The sequence below is a fragment of the Coregonus lavaretus genome (genome assembly GCF_964263955.1).
Source record: "Coregonus lavaretus genome assembly, chromosome: 22".
Taxonomy (NCBI): Eukaryota; Metazoa; Chordata; class Actinopteri; order Salmoniformes; family Salmonidae; genus Coregonus; species Coregonus lavaretus.
Window position 1 is genome coordinate 13,365,006 of NC_140009.1, and position 19,348 is coordinate 13,384,353.

General features: G+C 43.7%; 1 protein-coding gene across 1 annotated transcript in view; it reads right to left on the reverse strand.

The window, feature by feature from the left end:
• Window positions 1–19,348, reverse strand: part of LOC311149706 (solute carrier family 12 member 5-like) — a gene marked incomplete at both ends in the record, with an annotated part of 107,725 nt that overhangs the window by 71,043 nt on the left and 17,334 nt on the right. The window lies entirely within an intron of this gene.

Here is a 19,348-nt window from a genome sequence, read left to right on the forward strand (position 1 = left end):
CTCTGGCTCTTTTGTTTTTTCTCTCTCCATCTCTCTCTCATTGCCTGCCTGCAGTTTGTCTCTGAGTGCTACAGAACCTTTCTCTGTGCTACAGTTTTTTTGTAGTTGATTAGATTAGATGTTTATTTAGTCAGATGTAGTTGCAGTGTACAGTGAAATTCCTAAGCTCCGAGCTCCAACATTGCAGGTGTGAATGAAGCAAAACAACAAACAAAAAATATACATACATGTTTACAACTGTGATAATGATAAATATAAATGTCCATTGGGGTATGGGCAGGGTACTTGTCACACTACAGAGGAAGTAAAGCACACACACACCATGAGCCTCAATGCCTCAATACGGTCCACAGGAAAAACACAGTCAGGTCTCTGTGAAGTGGGAGTTGTGTGTTTGGATCCTTTTGAAGGCATTGTCGCAACAGAACATAGAAAGAGAGGAGACTGATATGCCTAGTTAGTGATTAGGTGCTGTAGGGAATACAGTGCACGAATACAGGTCAATAAAGTTGACAGTTGTCCAGACACACAAACAAACTCTCTCTCGCACGCTCGCACGCATGCACGCACGCACTCACACACGAGCGTACACACACACACACGCGCGCATACACGCACACACACACACAGATTTGGGGAATAAAGTAATGCCCAGGGCTGAGGCTGAGAGGAGTCCTCTAGACATGCGGCTTACAGTGGGCTTCAGACTGTGACACACGCCATCCCTAGCTGTGTGAGAGAGAAAGGCCTGATCTGAGGCCTGATCTCAGACTGCTGTCGAGTTCGTCTCCTATTGCTCAGTCAACCACCCTGCAGCGGGCCTGCTCTTTACACAGGCAGACATGCAACGGTGATGTCATTTAGAATCCTCCTGCCATTCCGGAACTCACCCCATGGGACTTGTTCATGTAAGCCAAAGTTCATCCACTCCCTGCTAGGACAATTGCCCCTGTTATGTGACTGAGGGTGAAGACTTCCATCTCAAAAGAACATCCTTTTTTTGTGCAACAAAATGTCCAGGGCCTGAAAAGAGGCTACACTCAAAAGGGTTCTTCGGCTGTCCCCATAGGAGAACCCTTTTTGGTTCCAGATGAAATCCTTTTTGGTTCCAGGTAGAACCATTTTGGGAAGGGTTCTACATGGAACCCAAAACCGTTATACTTGGAACCAAAAGGGTTCTACCTGGAACCAAAAAGGGTTCTTCAAAGGGTTCTCCTATGGGGACAGGCTAAGAACACTCTTAGGTTCTAGATAGCACCTTTTTTTCTAAGAGTTTAGCTACCTTTTTTGCTGTGCTGATAGTAATCCTCTGTCTGTGAGTCCTAATCCAGGCCATCTGGTCCCCAGAGCACTATGTTGAAAAAGATTATTGTTCTCCCTGTTTGGGCTTAGTCAGGCCTAACGGCAGCTGGATGGCACGACAGCAGGACAGTGGTTCAGAGCCATGTTACTGGGCAGTTAGTAGGTGCTGCTCACACTGGAGACGAGGGGAACCGTTTTGACCATGCAAAAAATACAGAGATGTTGACAAGAATGATCATTTCAAGTCCATGGCATGGCGTGGCACTTAGCTTTATAGTATTGTGTAACATCTCTGCATCCCAGCTTCATTTCCATCTCCTAAGCAGGGTTGGGGGGTCAATTCCATTTCAGGATATTAATGTCCACCTTTTTTTTCCTGGAAATGTAATTCAATTGACTAAGCTTATGAGTTGGAAATGGAGCCTCACCTCAGAATTTCCCCTGTCTGTGGATGAACAAAAACACTTTGGAGGCAGGTAGCATACAGTATAACCAGGCTGTTTATTCGGTAAAACAAGAATGTTCTGCAGAGAGAGGACATTTTCACTTTCCACTAGTCAGGAATAAGACAGAACCACTGGGGGGAATTGGCCACTTCTCACCAACAGACCTTAAATGACTGATTGGATCCCAGGAGGGTCTAAGGCCATTTCCTGCCTGCCTGAGAGAGAGCATTAGGAAAGGACAAATTGCCAGACTGATTAAAGCTGCTCTATCAATCCATGTAGCGAAACAGAATGTACGCTTGCGAGACATTTACATTTTACATTTTAGTCATTTAGCAGACGCTCTTATCCAGAGCGACTTACAGTTAGTGAGTGCATACATTATAAAAAAAATTCATACTGGCCCCCCGTGGGAATCAAACCCACAACCCTGGCGTTGCAAACGCCATGCTCTACCAACTGAGCTACATCCCTGCCGGCCATTCCCTCCCCTCCCCTGGACGAATTGTGCGCCGCCCCATGGGTCTCCCGGTCGCGGCCGGCTACGACAGAGCCTGGATTCGAACCAGGATCTCTAGTGGCACAGCTAGCACTGCGATGCAGTGCCTTAGACCAATGCGCCATTCGCTTGCGAGACATCTGGATAGTTGTACGAGGTATAGGGGAGGAGGGGAGACAATGCTTTGGCTTTTGTACGAGGTAAAGGTAAAGATGAACTGAGACTGATTTGCAGCCATGCAATCATTTGCCAAATCACACCTCTTAAAGCCCAGTTTACTCTAATAATGGATTCAAAATATGCAGGTTCTTGCTTCCAGCTTACAATAAAGACAGTTTAGTAACTCCTTCAAATGCTTTTCCCAAATCAAATAACTGGAAGCTTAGCCTAGTGCTAGAGACTTCTCAGTATCTTCCCTGTCTGCAGGAAGAGGCAGAGTTCAGCACAAACCAAATGTACTATATGATTTACTCCTAATTGCTATAGTGTATTTACACTTTTCTCAAGCTGAAGATAAAAGTGCTCATTCAAAAGTTTTTGTTAACAGGCTTGAGGGCTGCTTCCAATGTTGGATCCTATACCTCCTCAAAATTGAATCTCAACACCGAACCTCAAACCATTTATTGACTGTTACAGAGCATGTTCTAGACTAGAGCAGTATCAGAAAGTGTTCTAGACTACAGCAGTATCAGAGAGTGTTCTAGACTACAGCAGTATCAGAGAGTGTTCTAGACCAGGTGTTCCAAAACTTTTTCACTCAGGCCCCCCTTCCAGCATTGAGGAACACGCCACTTCTATTTTTAGGGAAAATTATGCAGGTTTAAAGCTTATTTCCTGCAATTCTACACATTTTGTCATGGGGTGTAGAGAAAATGTTGCATTTTCTTGCAATTCTATAAATTTTTCCATGTCTAATGTGTATTCATGTGATATTTGAGTGAACATTACTACAAAATCTATGGGCTAAAAAACCTAGCTGAAAAACGTTAGCTGACTATTCTTAATGGCGCCGGAGAAGATGGCTGCCGTTTTACAGCCCTCTAACCAATTGTACTATTATGTGTGTTTTTTATGTTTTTTGTAATTTATTCTGTACATAATGTTTCTGCCACCATCTCTTATGACCAAAAAGAGCTTCTGGATATCAGGACAGCGATTACTCACCTCGTATTGGACGAAGATTTTTTCTTCAATGAGTCGGACGCGAAGGATATTCTACAGTGTCTACAAGGCCCAAATCCCTGTTATTCGCAAGAGAAAGAGACAAAGATATCGTGGACTTAGGTCGAGATGCCTTGTAAGGATCCGACAGCGAGCGAGTAAACTGCATCTTCCATCAATCCTATTAGCCAATGTTCAATCATTTGAAAATAAATTGGACAACCTAAGATATAGGTTATCCTCCCAAAGGGACATTAAAAACTGTAATATCTTATGTTTCACCGAGTCGTGGCTGAACGACGACATGGATAACACAAAGCTGGCGGAATATACGCTACATCGGCAGGATAGAACGGCTGACTCCGTTAAGACAAGGGGTGGCGGTCTATGTATATTTGTAAACAACAGCTGGTGCATAAAATCTACTACTAACAAAGTCTCTAGGTTTTGCTCACCTGAGGTAGAGTATCTCATGATAAGCTGTAGACCACACTAATTACCAAGAGAGTTTTCATCTATATTTTTCGTAGCTGTCTATTGACCACCACAAACTGATGCTGGCATTAAGATTGCGCTCAATGAGTTATAAACAGGAAGACACTCATCCAGAGGCAAAGCTCCTAGTGGCTGGGGACTTTAATGCAGGGAAACTTAAATCCGTTCTACCTAATTTCTACCAGCACGTTAAATGTGCAACCAGAGGAAAAAAAACTCTAGACCACCTTTACTCCACACACAGAGACGCGTACAAAGCTCTCCCTCGCCCTCCATTTGGCAAATCTGACCATAACTCTATCCTCCTGATTCCTGCTTATAAGCAAAAACTAAAGCAGGAAGCACCAGTGACTCGGTTAATAAGGAAGTGGTCAGATGACGCAGATGCTAAGCTACAGGACTGTTTTGCTAGCACAGACTGGAATATGTTCCGGGATTCTTCCGATAGCATTGAGGAGTACACCACATCAGGTCCTCTGTAGCTCTGTAGCTCAGCTGGTAGAGCACGGCGCTTGTAACGCCAAGGTAGTGGGTTCGATCCCCGGGACCACCCATACACAAAAATGTATGCACGCATGACTGTAAGTCGCTTTGGATAAAAGCGTCTGCTAAATGGCATATTATTATTATCAGTCACTGGCTTCATCAACAAGTGCATCGATGACGTCGTCCCCACAGTGACCGTACGTACATACCCCAACCAGAAGCCATCGATTACAGCCAACATCCGCACTGAGCTAAAGGGTAGAGCTGCCGCTTTCAAGGAGCGGGACTCTAACCCGGATGCTTATAAGAAATCCCGCTATGCCCTCAGACGAACCATCAAACAGGCAAAGAGTCAATACAGGACTAAGATTGAATCGTACTACACCGGCTCTGACGCTCGCCGGATATGGCAGGGCTTGAAAATTATAGACTACAAAGGGAAGCACAGCCACGAGCTGCCCAGTGACACAAGCCTACCAGACAAGCTAAATCATTTCTATGCTTGCTTCGAGGCAAGCAAAACTGAAGCATGCATGAGAGTATCAGCTCTTCCGGATGACTACGTGATCACGCTCTCTGTAGCCGATGTGAGTAAGACTTTTAAGCAGGTCAACATTCACAAGGCCGCAGGGCTAGACGGATTACCAGGACGTGTACTCCGAGCAAGCGCTGACCAACTGGCAAGTGTCTTCACTGACATTTTCAACATGTTCCTGACTGAGTTTGTAATACCAACATGTTTCAAGCAGACCACCATAGTCCCTGTGCCCAAGAACACTAAGATAACCTGCCTAAACGATTACCGACCCGTAGCACGTGGTCTAAGGTTACCGACCCGTGGTGCAGTGGTCTAAGGCACTGCATCACAGTGCTAGCTGTGCCACTAGAGATTCTGGTTCAAATCCAGGCTCTGTCGTAGCTGGCCGTGACCGGGAGACCCATGGGGCGGCGCACAATTGTCCCAGCGTCGTCCAGGGTAGGGGAGGAAATAGCCGGCAGGGATGTAGCTCAGTTGGTAGAGCATGGCGTTTGCAACGCCAGGGTTGTGGGTTCGATTCCCACGGGGGGCCAGTATGAAAAATATAAAATAATAATGTATGCACTCACTAACTGTAAGTCGCTCTGGATAAGAGCGTCTGCTAAATGACTAAAATGTATGTAAATGTAGCACTCACGTCTGTACCATGAAGTGCTTTGAAAGGCTGGTCATGGCTCACATCAACACCATTATCCCAGAAACCCTAGACTCACTCCAATTTGCATACCGCCCCAACAGATCCACAGATGATGCAATCTCTATTGCACTCCACACTCCCCTTTCCCACCTGGACAAGAGGAACACCTACGTGAGAATGCTATTCATTGACTACAGCTCAGCGTTCAACACCATAGTGCCCTCAAAGCTCCTCACTAACCTAAGGACCCTGGGACTAAACACCTCCCTCTGCAACTGGATCCTGGACTTCCTGACGGGCCGCCCCCTGGTGGTAAGGGTAGGTAACAACACATCTGCCACGCTGATCCTCAACACGAGGGCCCCTCAGGGGTGCGTGCTCAGTCCCCTCCTGTACTCCCTGTTCACCCATGACTGCATGGCCAGGCACGACCAACACCATCATTAAGTTTGCCGACGACACATCAGTGGTAGGCCTGATCACCGACAATGATGAGACAGCCTATAGGGAGGAGGTCAGAGACCTGGCCGTGTGGTGCCAGGATAACAACCTCTCCCTCAACGTGATCAAGACAATGGAGATGATTGTGGACTAAAGGAAAAAAAGAGGACTGAGCACGCCCCCATTCTCATCGACGGGCTGTAGTGGAACAGGTTGAGAGCTTCAAGTTCCTTGGTGTCCACATCACCAACAAACTATCATGGTCCAAACACACCAAGACAGTCGTGAAGAGGGCACGACAAAGCCTATTCCCCCTCAGGAGACTGAAAAGATTTGGCATGGGTCCTCAGATCCTCAAAAAGGTCTACAGCTGCACCATCGAGAGCATCCTGACTGGTTGCATCACCGCCTGGAATGGCAACTGATCGGCCTCCGAGTGTTTTGCATACGGCCCAGTACATCACTGGGGCCAAGCTTCCTGCCATTCAGGACCTCTATACCAGGCGTTGTCAGAGGAAGTCATAAAAAATTGTCAAAGACTCCAGCCACCCTAGTCATAGACTGTTCTCTCTGCTACCGCACGGCAAGCGGTACCGGAGCGCCAAGTCTAGGTCCAAAAGGCTTCTTAACAGCTTCTACCCCCAAACAATAAGACTCATGAAAAGCTATTTGCATTTTATATTTGAGATTCTTCAAAGTAGCCACCATTTGCCTTGATGACAGCTTTGCACACTCTTGGCATTCTCTCAACCAGCGTCATGAGGAATGCTTTCCAAAAGTTTTGAAGGAGTTCCCACATATGCTGAGCACTTGTTGGCTGTTTTTCCTTCACTCTGCGGTCCAACTCATCCCAAACCATCTCAGTGTAGGCCGTCATTGTAAATAAGAATTTGTTCTTAACTGACTTGCCTAGTTAAATAAAGGTTAAATAAATAAATAAAATAAAACAAAAATTGGGTTGAGGTCAGGTGATTGTGGAGGCCATTACATCTGATGCAGCACTCCATCACTCTCCTTCTTGGTAAAATAGCCCTTATACAGCCTGGAGGTGTGTTTTGGGTCATTGTCCTGTTGAAAAACAAATTATAGTCCCACTAAAAACAAACCAGATGGGATGGCGTATCGCTGCAGAATGCTGTGGTAGCCATGTTGGTTAAGTGTGCCTTGAATTCTAAATAAATCACAGACAGTGTCACCAGCCAAGCACCCCCACACCACCTCCTCCATGCTTCACGGTGGGAACCACACATGTGGAGATCATCTGTTCACCTACTCTGCGTCTCACAAAGACACGGCAGTTGGAACCAAAAATCTCAAATTTGGACTCATCAGACCAAAGGACAGATTTCCACCGGTCTAATGTCCATTACTCGTGTTTCTTGGCCCAAACAAGTGTCCTTTAGTAGTTGTTTCTTTGCACCAATTCGACCATGAAGGCCTGATTCACGCAGTCTCCTCTGAACAGTTGATATTGAGATGTGTCTGTTACTTGAACTCTGTGAAGCATTTATTTGGGCTGCAATCTAAGGTGCAGTTAATTGCCGATTTCTGAGGCAGATTATTTCACTTATAATTCACTGTATCACAATTCCAGTGGGCCAGAAGTTTACATACACTAAGTTGAGTGTGCCTTTAAACAGCTTAAAATTCCAGAAAATTATGTCATGGCTTTAGAAGCTTCTGATAGGCTATTTGACATCATTTGAGTCAATTGGAGTTGTACCTGTGGATGTATTTCAAGGCCTACCTTCAAACTCAGTGCCTCTTTGCTTGACATCATGGGAAAATCAAAAGAAATCAGCCAAGACCTCAGAAAAAAAATTGTAGACCTCCACAAGTCTGGTTCATCCTTGGGAGCAATTTCCAAATGCCTGAAGGTACCACGTTCATCTGTACGAACAATAGTACGCAAGTATAAACACCATGGGACCACGCAGCCGTCATACCGCTCAGGAAGGAGACGCATTCTGTCTCCTAGAGATGAACATACTTTGGTGCGAAAAGTGCAAATCAATCCCAGTACAACAGCAAAGGACCTTGTGAAGATGCTGGAGGAAACAGGTACAAAAGTATCTATATTCACAGTAAAACGAATCCTATATCAACATAACCTGAAAGGCCGCTCAGTAAGGAAGAAGCCACTGCTCCAAAACCGCCATAAAAAAGCCAGACTACGGATTGCAACTGCACATGGGGACAAAGATCGTACTTTTTGGAGAAATGTCCTCTGGTCTGATGAAACAAAAATAGAACTGTTTGGCCATAACGACCATCGTTATGTTTGGAGGAAAAAGGGGGTGCCTTGCAAGCCGAAGAACACCATCCCAACCGTGAAGCACGGGGGTGGCAGCATCATGCTGTGGGGGTGCTTTGCTGCAGGAGGGACTGGTGCACTTCACAAAATAGATGGCATCATGGGGAAGGAAAATTATGTGGATATATTGAAGCAACATCTCAAGACATCAGTCAGGAAGTTAAAGCTTGGTCGCAAATGGGTCTTCCAAATGGACAATGACCCCAAGCATACTTCCAAAGTTGTGGCAAAATGGCTTAAGGACAACAAAGTCAAGGTATTGGAGTAGCCATCACAAAGCCCTGACCTCAATCCTAAAGAAAATGTGTGGGCAGAACTGAAAAAGGGTGTGCGAGCAAGGAGGCCTACAAACCTGACTCAGTTACACCAACTCTGTCAGGAGGAATGGGCCAAAATTCACCCAACTTATTGTGGGAAGCTTGTGGAAGGCTACCCGAAACATTTGACCCAAGTTAAACAATTTAAAGGCAATGCTACCAAATACTAATTGAGTGTATGTAAACTTCTGACCCACTGGAAATGTGATGAAATAAATAAAAGCTGAAATAAATCATTTTCTCTACTATTATTCTGACATTTCACATTCTTAAAATAAAGTGGTGATCCTAACTGACCTAAGACAGGGAATTTTTACTAGGATTAAATGTCAGGAATTGTGAAAAACTGAGTTGAAATGTATTTGGTTAAGGTGTATGTAATCTTCCGACTTCAACTGTATATACAAAAAAATGGGGGGGGTCCCCCGCAACCCCCCTGCCGACCCCGACTTGTCTGCAATACCAAGCATTCCAGAGACTCCCCACACGTCACAACAGACCTCAGAGCCACAATCAATGATGCATATGCTTAATCTAATAACTGTGCCTTTATTTGTTTTGCACAAATAAAGTGAAAAAGCTACCTCTACCCAGCACCAGCCGAGCCTGTGTGATGATCAGTCATATGTGCTATTTGGAAGAAAACAAGTCGCACCCCAAGGCCAAACACTCCATCATGCATTATGCAACCATCCCCTCTTTTCCCCAACTCCCTCCACAGCCCTGTCAATTTCTTCACAGGTGCAACAGGTGCATACGTTGCTTGAGGTGTTCAAAGATGTGTGATATAGCCTCTAAGGTGGGAGTCGGTCCTTACAAGGCTAAGGAAAGATAACATTGGCTTCTACTGAACACGTCGGAGCTATTTACCTCTGTCGTGTGGTTCAATGCTCTGGTGTAGAATAGTGAGAGTGCGAGAGAGACAGATGCAGAGTGAGAGAGAACAAGAGAGAGAGAGAGAAAGAAAGAAACCAACAGAGAGAGTGATACAGCGAACGAGCCAGAACGAGTGGGCATCTAGTCCCAATCAGCACACCAGCCTGATGCAGTGATGTAATAACTCAACCCTGGTTGGCTCTGACTGACCTCCCAAGGGGGTACACTTACATCCCTCAATCAAGGACAAAAAGACTCAAAAAGACTGTCGTAATCTAATCTTCCTTAAGCTGTTTTTAAATGGATCAGATTTCTAAGATTTCTAAGCACCCATCGCACATTTGTGTTGCTTAAGTAAAGGATTTATCCTACTAGGAAGCATTTTATTGTGTAATAATGTTATTGTATGTATGGAGGAGGCATATGCCCTGCTGTGTATGCTCCCAGTACTGGGACTTCACATGGATTCATGGACCTTCTTAAGTGTGATCCCATCCTGCAGGCAGAAGGGAAGGGAATACCAAGTTTGGAATAGGCTGCAGCCATGGATCCTCTCCTGTCCTCACTCTGCCCATCATAAACACTCCCTACCATCTCCCATGGGCACAGCTGCCTGGTGTCACCCTCCCAGAATGGTGTTCAGAGGATTCTTCTGTAATCTATGTGGACTTTTGGAGCCTGTTTTTCACCTCTCTCTCATTCTCCCTAGTAACTGTGCACGCCTATAGAATCTCATCTCAGTCCCTTTGCTCCCATCGTAAGGATGTAGAAATGCTAAGATGCACTATATACTGAATATGCTGAATATCTACAACTAGATATACTGTACGGTGCAGCTTATGCCTGTGGAGATAGCGCATTGTCAATAAGCAGATGAGAATTTGTGTGAGGGAGTTGGTAAGCAGCTAGCCTTATTTCCACACTTGCTCTGAAGTTAGTGTGGTGTGACACACTGGAACAGTGTGAGCTGTCTGTGAGAGGGAAGATGATGATGAGGAGGAGGAGGAAGAGGAGGAGGTAGAGGAGGAGGAAAGGATTAGATGATAGCTATATTTCCTAATCTCCAATCTAAGAAGACAGGGTGCGAGAGAAAGTATCAGATGTATTAGCTTAGCTCGAGGATTAGTGTGGGTCTCTCTCTCTCCCTCTCTCCCCCCTCTCCCTCTCTCGTTCTCTCATTCCCTCCCATATCTTTTTCTCTGCATTGTACAAAGTGCTGTCAAAACAAAATAAAACAGAGGACTAAACACTAAAGACTAAAGGTCTTTCTACCCCAACAAGTAGCAGAGCTTTCCTACCCATTACTTAGGCAGGCAGGCCCTAGCTGTAAAAATATCTGTTAGAGGTTTCTCATACCAAAGACAAAAGAAGCCTAGTTAAAGTTCCAGCACTGCATTTCTGGCATCCTGATGATCCATGTGATCTCATTCAAAGAACAGGGAGTTAACACAGCTCCAATCAGGAAGGAGGAGCTTCTGATTGCATCAACAGATAAGAGGGATTTTTTAATCAATACGGCACACAACATTAAGGCCAGCAATTTGTTTAGATGTTCTGCGGTTTACGCCCAGCCATTGTGCATAGTTTGAAATACTGGTGCTAAAGCTTGTTATCAATAAAACGTCAGAATACGGTGCAGAGCGTTTGACTTGGCTGCTGGGGGGCAAGGAGACCCCCAGCTCTGCTAAAACCATATACAACTATGTGCCGTTTCCAAGGGATTGTTAAATAATACAAATAAATAACTATTTTGGTTTAAATATCAGTACCTTTTGAAGAGCATAGTCAGAACTACACATTTCTGATTGTTCCACATTTAGCTCTATCATCAGAGTTATACAACAAGTACTGACACTTTCTGCTTTTCATGATCAGTAAACAACATTTTATCATGTATTTTCAGATAAGTGAGGGTAACCTATCCATTTGACATGTAGCTAGCTAGCTAAGCAAACAACATGTGTAATTTAGCTTGCTTCATCAGAGATTAGGCTTTTGGAAAGAGCTTGATATCGGCAAGTCCTCGTCCTGGTAAAGTTGTCAGTCTGTGGTCACCGCTATAGATGGCAAGCAAATCAAACAATATCTGGATATAGCCGTCTAGTTTATCCCCTGAAAGTTAGCTTGTTAACTAGCCATATTGACGTGATCTGTTATTAGCTAGCTAGTGTGGTATCTAAGGAATTTATGACTTTGCTAATGGTTGCAAATGGTTTTAGAGGATGTTGACTCAGCTTAAGGGAGCATCTGGAGAGTAGTTCTATAGGGGCACCCTAAAGCCGAGGAAGTCTGTTAGGTGGAGTCCTGGGATTGGTCTGTAGGGGAAAACACCCATATTATGTTACATAGGGCATAGGATAAATACCACGGTTAAAACAAAGGACGGGGAGAATAACATATTACAGATTGGGGTCAGGTTATTCTCCAGATGTCTGCAGATATCTGTAAATTGACGCTGGAATCCTTTGATATAAATAAACCTTTATAATCAAAGTACAGTGTCAGCGGATTTCCTTGTTTTCACAGCATAATTAGCAACGTTTTCTCGACACCACACTAGCCAATTTGACGTGGTCCATCGATCAATGTAGCCTATCATGTCTGTCAGCAGCAATCGTGATTAAACACTCTTAAAAACAATGTTGAAAAGGGGATAATGTTAGCCAACTTCGCTAGGTAGACCTATGTTGGTTGGAGAAAAAAGTACATTAGCTATACTTACCACTATGTTTAGCCTGCTGTACAAAGTTTATATCGGTAGCTTGCAAAGTAGACATTATCAGCCAAAAGTACAAAGGATGAGAAATGAACCTAAACCACTTTTATTTTATATAACTCAAATATCAAATTAATGTTAGCCAACATTGAGAGATATCGTGAGACTACCCTCACATATCTGAAATTACATGATTAACTGATGTTTACTGATCATGAAAAGCATGCAGTTACTTACTGTATAACTCTGATAGAGCTAAATGTGCGCTATTGTTTTGCATGGAATAATGGGAAATGTGTAGTTCTGACTATGCTCTTGAAATAGAGGAGATGGCAACCATGTGTTGGTTTTTAGAGTGGATCTACATCAATCACCATTTTGAATCTGATCAATGCATTCACATTAATGAGTACAAGATGTTCACGCCTTTTTTGTCCGGACGAGACATTATGACATTTTCATTCGCTGTAGATTAACGACAGCTTCTGACACTCGAGTATAATAGTGGGCACATAGGCACTAATAAGCTAAGCAAGCACAAGAAGATTGACGACCCTCAGCCAACCTATTGATATTCCTTGACCTCCTCTGATTCAGATCAGATCAGTTACCCTCCTCACCCCGCTGTGATGTAGAAGCAGGTCTGAGATATTTAACCTGCATCACTACAACCACCACCACCACCATCATCATCACACAGAGAAATGGCCAGTGTCCTATCATCCAATCCAGCCAGAAACAGCTGGCAATCGCAATTCAGCAAAGCCGTAAATCAACTGAGACTACATAAGGGGAATTACCAGGAAGCAGCAGCGATATTAAAATCCTGTATATGGTATTAAGAGGAGGAACGCGTTACATAATGCAATGCTCTTCTGCAATGATATAATACCCAACACACTCCACAATTATATAATACCCAACACACTCCACAATGATAGAATACCCAACACACTCCACAATGATAGAATACCCAACACACTCCACAATGATATAAACACTGCTCAGGTCTCTCCCTACAACCTGCAGATGAATACAAAAATGAGTGAATGAATGAACCCATTATTGAATAGAATCAATTTTATGCCTTGCAGGTATTTTGGTCCACCAAATGAAGAAACATTTTCACATTTCTACTGTGAACCTGTTATTGCAAGCACATTACACCACATCAGATCACACTACACCACACCACACTATGCCACACTACACCACATCACACCACATCACACCACACCACATCACACCACATCACACCACACCACACCACACCACACTTCGCCACACTACACATTCACACCACATCACAGCACACTACGCCACATCACATCACACTACACCACACCACACTACGCCACACTACACCACATCACACCACATCACACCACACCACGCCACACTACACCACATTACACCACATTACACCATGCCACACTACGCCACATCATATCCCACCACATCACACCACACTACACTACACCTCCCTGATGGTTGGGATGGGGAAAGCTGACCCTAGGCCCATGGGAAAGCACCTGACCACAGGTGACCCTTGCCAAGTTGGCCACACTACACCACATTACACCATGCAACACTACACTACACCACACCACACTATGCCACACTACACTACACTACACTACACTACACCACACCACACTACACTACACTACACTACACCATACTACACCACTTCACATCACACCACATCACCCCACACTACACCACATCACACCACATCACACCACCACACATCATACCACATCACTCCACATCACACCACACTACACTACACCACACTACACCACACCACACCACACCACACTACACTACACCACACCACACCCCACTACACCACACCACACCCCACTACACCACACTACACTACACCACACCACATCACACTACGCCATACTACACCACATCACACCACATCACCCCACACTACACCACATCACACCACCACACCACATCACATCACATCACACCACATCACACCACACCAAACCACCACACCACATCACACCACATCAACACTCTTCATGACTGGTTTTCTGTACAGTCAAACAATATGCAAGGAAAATACTTTGAGAACCTGAAGCATCTGATGGAGGGTAATGTAACACGAAGCACAGACCTGGAATCAATTTTATTTCTGCCTCCCTGCTGGTTGGGATGGGGAAAGCTGACCCTAAACCCGTTGGAAAGCACCTGACCACAGGGGAACCCTGCCAAGTTGACCAATGAGATGCTGCGATAGACAATGGGATGCTCCCTGCATTGCAGTGGAAGGACAGAGTGTGCTGCACTTTCACTGCTTCCCAAAGACCAGACAAACAAGTATCAAGACAGAAAAGACTGACAGCAAAGACATCAGGAACAGATGAGGCTGAGGGCAACTGCTGCTCATGCCATCTCTCTTTCTCTCTCTCTCACACACTCTCTCTCTCTTAGTAAAACTACAATGGGCTCATTATGCTTTCTTGTATGGGCAATCACACAAATGTATTCAGATCCAAAACACTGGTGGGACGGACTGGGGACATCTGGCAAGCGGATTATGCCATTTCAGAGAGAGAGAGAGAGAGAGAGGGATGGGGAGAGATGGGGAGAGATGGAGAGAGAGAGAGAGAGAGAGAGAGAGAGAGAGAGAGAGAGAGAGAGAGAGAGAGAGAGAGAGAGAGAGAGAGAGAGAGAGAGAGAGAGAGAGATGGCCGGAGCGGCGGTGGTCCTCAGCCTCATCTGGTCCTGATGTCTTTGCTGTCAGTCTTTCAGAATAGAGACGTTCAATTCTATAACCACATAAAAGGAAATAATTCCCAGACCTTCCATAACAAAGCCATCAGAGATTAACCTGGAGAAGAGTCCCCTAAGCAAGCTGGTCCTGGGGCTCTGTTTACAAACACAAACATAGCCCCAGGACAGCAACACAATTAGACCCAACCAAACTAAAAGATAATTACTTGACACATTGGAAAGAATTAACAAAAAAACAGAGCAAACTAGAATGCTATTTGGCCCTAAACAGAGAATACACAGTGGCAGAATACCTGACCACTGTGACTGACCCAAAATTAAGGAAAGCTTTGACTATGTACAGACTCAGTGAGTATAGCCTTACTATTGAGAGAGGCCGCCGTAGGCAGACCTGGCTCTCAAGAGAAGACAGGCTATGTGCACACTGCCCACAAATGAGGTGGAAACTGAGCTGCACTTCCTAACCTCCTGCCAAATGTATGAAAATATTAGAGACACATTTTCCCTCAGATTACACAGACCCACAACATTTTCATAAACTCCCATATCTATTGGGTGAAATATCAGTGTGCCATCACAGCAGCAAGATTTGTGACCTGTTTCCACAAGAAAAGTGTTTATTTATTTTCCCTTTATGTTTATTTATTTTCCCTTTTGCACATCATTACAACACTGTATATAGCTATAATATGACATTTTAAATCTCTCTATTCCTTTGGAACTTTTGTGAGTGTAATGTTTACTGTACATATTTAATTTATTTCCATTAGCCAACGCATCTCTAATACCTAATGCCGCCACCGTTAATCATTTACCTTGGAGTGTGCAGAGGTGACGCGTTGGGGAGCAATTTCGTTAAAGTAATCCTCTTGATAGTAATCAATTTCAGTAAAGACGCAGTAAATGATGAAGAAGCAGGGGGTTGCTTGCTCTGAAGGAATGAATGACCGTGGATGGAGAGACAGCAAACCACACCTGTCGTAAGCAGGACACGCACGGCACGCCTGTGTCTGATATAACATAGTTGTGAAGTGATGTTGTACATGTTCACTAATAAGTGCTAGATAAGTGCTAATAAGTGCCAATAAGTGCCAATAGGTGCCAATAAGTGCCAATAAGTGCTAGATTGTTGTCAGATGTTGTAGGTTGCATTGTAAATCCATGAATCAATATGCTGTTGTACAGGTAGAGTTGTTGTAATAGACATATTCACAAATGTGCCAAACAACAATGATGCCATGGCCACAGTGTCACAGTGCTTACGAGGGATACTAAGCATTAAGTGGGTGAATGAATGCTACCCCATAGAGTCTTCTTCTCTACATTCCATGTGGCATGGTTCCATGGTTCCAGCCCGTTTAATCTCTGTCAGTTCAAACAGACCCAACAAGAGGTCTGGACCATCTGCCTGGTGCTCATTCGGACCCGCTCCTCTTAGACAAGGACAGGCAGACAGACAGGCGACTAGCGAGATTTGCAACACAACCGCCATACCGTCTGTCACCAGCATCCTACATAAACATTCGAGTGTATCCATAAGCGCAAATATATGATAGTTTGGCATTTAAAAATATGTATACACGTAGGCCTGCAAATACATGTTGTAAACAGCATGAGTACACGATAAGGTATGTGAGGCATCATGATGTCATCTATTAGATGTTTTAAAACGAAGATGAATGTCCCAATGGATGTTCTGTGACTACCTACTGCTTCTGCAGCTAAGAATGACACAGCCTTGAACTCAGAACTTGAAAATCAAATCTACAGTTCCAAGACATCTTGTGTAATCTCCTTTGGATAATAATATTCTGTCTTTATCAACTACATTTTCATTACACTGCATTTGACATCATACAGTATTCTGCATGCTCAAAGCAATTTTGGGGCATTCAGTTGATTTGGCAGCACTGTGCTTGTGTTTTATTTTTAACAGGCGTCTGTCTATCCATCATAATAATACCCTAACCTCTGACCTGTGTCTTGCTCAGACATGCCAACATTCTGTCTCTACATGCAGTTGTTACATAAGCGGTGACCAAACTCTTCTGTGTCATGCAGTGTGACTCGGCTTTAAGAGGTAAAGCCTTTTAGATGTTCTTCTGGATCCACTAGACAATCATAAACATGTTTTTAGCCATAATCATGTCTTTGTTTACTGTAGGCTATATGTTGGCATCATTGTTGTTACATGAATGGACTGTTAACAGATGGCCATGGCTGAATAGAGCACTGTCAACAGAAACTGACAAGATGGAGGAAAATAACACAATATTTAGAGATGGAAATTTAAAAAAGGATCTCCAACTTTTTGGATGTCAGTCAAATAATAAAACATTGTGTATCTCTGATTTTACGTCAGTAATGAAATACAGAGGTATTTATTGTGATTTGATTACAGCCTCAACAGGGGGCTTTTAGAGGGCCTGTCAGCTACAGGGAGGAGAAACAGGCATAGCATCGATTAAACATAAAAACACTAACACCCCGTCATGGTCAGGAATGAATTGTGTGTGTGTGTGTTTGTAGGGGGTGGGGATAACAAGGTAGAATGCAGTGTCCTGGAGCATATGCAGTGTGCAATATTAAGATCAAATCAAAATCAAATCTTATTGGTCGCGCCGAATACAACAGGTGTAAACTTTACAGGGAAATGTAGTCCTGTAGGCTTCCCAACAGGTGTAGACTTTACAGGGAAATTCTTACCTATGAGCCCATTCCCAACAGTGCAGAGTTAAAAAGTAAGACAAATATTTGCTAAATTAAAAAAAGGAAATGGTAACACAATAAAAACCATAATGAGTTGTAAAGGTACAGATAGAAAGGTGACATATACTGTGAAGAACCTAGAAGAACATACAGTCCACATCCACTATCATGATGCCTTGAGAGAATGAGTGAAAAGGAGAAAAGGAACGAGAAAGAGGGAGAGAGAGAGTAAGCCAGTAGAGAGGAGAGGAGCCTTTTCGTCTGACTGTAATTGGTGAAAATCAATGTGTATCAAGACCGATAGGTGCTTAAGGGAATTAGATCTCAGATGTTACAAGAAGTTAGATTGATCAACACAAACAATACACTTGGCCTTCAGATGGATACATATAGCCTGGAATTACAAGTAGGGCTGTGGCGGTCATGAAATTTGTCAGCCGGTTATTGTCATGCAAATGACCGCCGGTCTCAAGGTAATTGACCGTTCATTAACAAAAACATGATTAGCATCTCCAGGTCTCCATGCATACAAGCCGCTGATGCGGGACTTTAGAACATCTACATTTTAAAAAGTCTAATAAATCCATTTAATATAAACTATCATAATAAATTCATTATTCATTTTAGTCAGGTCTAAAAAAACATTATGATATGAAGAAAAATGTATTTCAGAAGAACAGAATATGAGTTGGCCTACTGTATGTTATCTGGCTATGCATTTTTACATTTACATTTTAGTCATTTAGCAGACGCTCTTATCCAGAGCGACTTACAATTAGTGAGTGCATACATTTTCATACTGGTCCCCCGTGGGAATCGAACCCACAACACTGGCGTTGCAAGTGTCATGCTCTACCAACTGAGCTACACGGGACTATGCGTCATGTCATAGGCTGTAGGTTAGTTAATTTAGCAGACAAAATATGCTTATAAGTCCCGTGCCATTACATGATTTTATAGTAAAAAGAATATAATTGAACTTAGCTGAATAAAATAGAAAGGATATGTTTCCCATTCCAGAGTGAGTGTGTATATGAAGTGGTTGTGCGTGAAAGTGATATTTTGAAACAAGTCCTATATGCTAGACTTTGAGATATTTGGCAACTTTAGTTGTGAATGATACAAACCTTAGAATGTCTTAGAAACAAAACAAATATGGGCTGCATGATGTGACTATAGGCTATTGATGATTTGAGAAAGTAGCAAAAAAAGCTTGCTCTCTGTTCCTTGCCTCAGGCTGCACACGCTGTGATGCTGTGACTATCAGACTATTCAGAATTTAATATTGTCTTTACTAATATGTAAAAGGAGTTTGGATTTAGAATGGCCCATTATCAAATGGGCAGGAACAGGGGGAAAAAGACATGTCATCCGTTTGCACTCGAATGACGAATGGAGGCCGCTTTCCCACAATTCGTTTTTCAATCATGCCAGGGTAGGCTACTCTAGTTTTATAGCAGAGCATGTGCTTAACATGAGCAGCTGAGAAATAAATATAGTAGCAGCTGGGATACTCCTCTTTTTAGTGGCAACCATCAAAACTCTGCTTTCACACAGGATTGCATATAGAAATGTCTGGGCTTATAAGAACACTTACTGTATTTCACTCCATGCATCAACCACTGTTTGAGGAGCATGCAGCCTCTCGCTGCGCTAC